The following is a 4,278-nucleotide window of genomic DNA, read 5'->3' as shown; positions in this document are numbered from 1 at the left end:
TCATATCATTTATAAATGATAATTTTTTATTTTATTTTATTTTATTTTGTGAGACAGGGTCTTGCTCTATCACCCAGGTTGGAGTGCAGTGGCACAATCTCAGCTCACTGCAGCTTCTGCCTCCGGGCTTAATAGATTCTCCTACCTTAGCCTCCTGAGTGGCTGGGACCACGGGCATGTGCCACCACACCTAGCTAATCTTTTTGTACTTTTTTGTAGAGAGGGGTTTCATCATGTTGCCCAGGCTGGTCTCAGACTCATGAGCTCAAGTGATCCACCTGCTTCGGCCTCCCAAAGTGCTGGCATTACAGACATGAGCCACCATGCCCAGCCAGTAATAAATTTTTAATAATAGGTACATGGGGTCACTGCTTTAGAGAAGGGGAGGCATAACTTTCTAGAAGTTTCCTTGTGAGGAAATGCTCAGAGTGGCTGGTTGCTGGGTGAAGTCTGGAAGTTGCCCTGGCTATAAGCTTCAGAGAGGTAAATACCCTTAGCTATCTGGCAAGCTAGTGAGGAAAAGAGACCTGGGGCCTTTCAGGGCCTTCCCTAACAGTGGACTGTATGTTTGAGAAGTCCCAGAATGGCGATTGTAAGAGTAATCCTAGGTGGCATTTATTGAGTGTTTTCCTTGTGCCAGGCACTGTTTTAAGCATTTTACATATTTTAACTCTATTAATCCTCATATCAGCCCTAAAAGGAAAGTTCCAGTATTATCCTCATTTTAGAGATATCCCAGTGGGTTACATAATTTACCAGAGCCTTAGATGGAGCAGCCAAGATTGAAGCCAAGCATTCTGACTCTAGAGGCCAAGTTGTTTAACCCCTTTGTGCCAAAACTGGAAATAAAAGGGGCCTGGGGCCTGTCTGGTGGGGCATGGAGGAGAAGGAGGTGCTACTTGATGAAAGCAGGGAAGTTTGTGGGACAGAGTGAGGGTGGCATCCGTAGAAGAAGAGGGACACCACATGAGACACTGTGGCCCGCAGGAGGGGAAGGAAGAGGGAGACTAGGAAGAAGGAGAGTCAGGTGTCAGCTGTGGGGGCCAGAGAGGAAACCTGGGTTAAACATCAGAAAGTGTGGATGGGGTCCCTGACATCAGACTTTGCCAGCTGGGGTTCTGAGGGGAACCGTCAGAACTCTACCCAGGGCAGATGTGGCCCATGAGCCTCCCTCTCCTTCTCCCTGTGCTGAGCAGAGAGCAGGACTTTGCCTGCACCCCACTCCAGACCTGCTGATTCATGTCTTTCCCGGGAAGTCAAGTAAGCCTTCCCGGAACTGAGGCAGAGGCAGCTCTTCCTCCCAAGGAGGTAGTGAGCTCCCTGTCCCTGGAGGTATTCAAACAGAGGCTGGATGATCCCATGGTGGGGTTGTATAGAGGGAGAGAGGTATGCGATAGACCTGTGAGGTTCTTCTTCCTTCAGAAATGCTTGGACCTGGGACTGTGAGTGGAGAGAAGCATAGGGGTGAGTCCTGGGACACTGTGGCCTGGTATCATTCTGCCTGCTTCAGCCTCTCTCTGTGTCTGCCTTATGCAGGGCTACTTGGAAAGACAGTGAATGACTCTCAGGGAACAACTATGTCCCTGTGGGGCTGCAGCCTTAGAGGGAGCCTCCCAACCTTAGCATTCTTATGACTTGTAGATCTTTTCAGGGCAGGCCTTACATCTTGGAGCTACTTCACCATTAGCCTGGATGTTTACCTATCTTATTCTAAAATCTTTTCATTTCCTCCTGACCTGCAATACCACAACTCTTATTACAGATGTTTAAATGGCATATACAGTGGCAAGTCTCTTCAGATGTTCTTTACAATGGGCATTCCGCAGATCTGCCAACTTTGATAGGAAAATAATTATATCTTTATTTCCCTTAACCTCTAACTGGAATTTAATATCTTCTTTAATGATAAATGTATGCAATAAATCCAGGAGTATTCGTAGTACCTGTGACTTTGTCACCAATACAAATCACAAATATTTTCCTATCACATTGCAGCTGTTGCAAGTAATTCTAAATATTGTTTATGCTCATTGCTACTTTAAAATTACAGAACAGGCTGGGAGCCATGGTTCATGCCTATAATCCCAGCACTTTGGGAGGCTGAAGTGGGCTGATCACTTGAGCCCGAGTTCGAGGCCAGCCTGGCCAACATGGTGAAACCCTGTCTCAAAAAAAATTACAAAAATTAGCCGGGCATGGTGGCACATGCCTGTAGTCCCAGCTACTTGGGAGGCTGAAGTGGGAGGACCACTTGAGCCTGGAAGACTGAAGCTGCAGTGAGCAGTGATTGTGCCACTGCACTCCAGCCTGAGTGACAGAGCGAGACCCTCTCTCAAAAATAAAATAACACAAGATATTAGACCTGTTGCATTAATAAAGCACATACACTACTGTTTCACAAATATTTTGATAACTACTTTGATATAATTGGTTTCCTTTGTAATCCTATGTGGTTTTTTCTTATGTACTTAAAAACATTATTCTGCCCCACCTGGCTGTTCTGTGATCTCATGACCCTTCAGTGGGAACTCAGACTCAGGAGGGCTGCAACCAGCACTGGCCCAAATGACTTCGGTGGTTTTTACAGCACGCTGGAGAGAATCTGAGAGGATTCCCAGCAGGAATTTGGGGATTCTCTGGGTGATGCATCAGTTATTACAACTTTATTTTTACCAGTTTTGCTAAGCAGCAGCAATAGCAGAGATGATTAAGAAAAATGAAAGAAAAAAATACAAAAAGAGAATAGGCATAGACGGTGGTAGCTGCTTTCTTGATGTTGACACTGAGGGCCAAGCTTTCCACCAACCTCTTGTAGTTGCAGAAAACCTCAGATGTAATGGTAGTGTTACAGGATCTTTGGAGGGGTGTGGGGGCTATTGATTTTCTTCCCAGGAGCTCCTTTGCCTGAGTTCTTGTCCTGTGTCCAGGAATAATGAGGTACTCAAAGAACTTATTGAGTTTAGCCATTAAGCAGCTCAGAGAAGACCCACAGTGGGTAGCTCCTCTGAGCAAGTCATCCCATGGAGTGTTCAGCTCTCAGCAGACAGGAGGCCTGGAGAGGGTAGCTCCCCTCTGCCCAATGGTCATCCTGCCACCTGCTGCTCTCAGCGGAAAGAAGACCCAACCCTGAAGAGAGGAGCTGCTCTTAGCAGAGGAAAGACCTGCTCCTGGAGAAGGAGGCTGTTCTGGGGGATCCTCTCCTCAGGTCATTTGGAAGTCTCTACAGGAGGAGGGGGCCTTCTCTCCGCAGGTCCTTTGAAAGTCTCCTCAGGTTTCTGCAGCTCTGGCAGACAGTAGCTCCTCTCTACAGCTACTCTTCCTGCTGTGTCTCTGTCCTCTCCTGCAGTTTGGCTGAGCCCAGGGCTTTTATGGACCTCAGACAGGAGGAAGTGTGTGCTGATTGGCCCATTGGCAGCCATGGGTGGGCCTGGAGGAGGCACTACAAGCTCCCACTCAGGTCTGTGGGACTGGCAGCCTGGTCCCCAGTCTTCAGTCCCTCCCTGACCTGAAGATGGGCCTTACTGGAGACCCACCCCCTTCTGCCCAGGAATCAATCTGCCTCCCACTGTCATTCATGGCCTCTGGGGTTTGGCCCCAAGCCCTGTTCCAAGGTCAGAGCAGGGGTGGCAGCCGAGAGAGGCCAGGCAGCAGGAACAGACACCCCCAAGCGACTGAGGGGGAAGGAGGGGCAGTGGGGTCCTTTCTGGGGTCCACGAGGGTGCAGGCTGCAGAAACTCTCTGGGTCCTGCACCTAGGAGGGCAGATCTTGCCTGCTGCCAGCCCCCTCCAAGAGCACAGGGAGGCTCGGATCCACAGCCGCAGTTTGGGCAGTTGTAGCCTCGCCCAGGAGGGTGGGGATCCTGCCTGCTCCGTAAAGCAGGAGGCCTGAGTCTGCAGCTGCGGTTTGGGCGGCTGCAGCAGCACCCGGGGAGCTCTCCCCAACTCAGAAGGGGCGAGGCATCCACCGGCATGCAGCCCCGGCTGTGCCTCCCCACCACAGCCCTGTGATGGCAGCAGCTACTGCATCAATAGTGTAAACATTGGCCGGACGCGGTGGCTCACGCCTGTAATCCCAACACTTTGGGAGGCCAAGGCGGGTGGATCATGAGGTCAGGAGATCGAGACCATCCTGGCTAACATGGTGAAACCCCGTCTCTACTAAAAGAAATACAAAAAATATTAGCCAGGCGTGGTGGCGGGCGCCTGTAGTCCCAGCTACTTGGGAGGCAGGAGAATGGCGTGAACCCGGGAGGCGGAGCTTGCAGTGAGCCAAGATTG

Source organism: Mandrillus leucophaeus, unplaced genomic scaffold (genome assembly GCF_000951045.1).
Source record: "Mandrillus leucophaeus isolate KB7577 unplaced genomic scaffold, Mleu.le_1.0 Scaffold241, whole genome shotgun sequence".
In the NCBI taxonomy this organism is placed as follows: Eukaryota; Metazoa; Chordata; class Mammalia; order Primates; family Cercopithecidae; genus Mandrillus; species Mandrillus leucophaeus.
Note: the sequence above shows the minus strand (reverse complement) of the source record.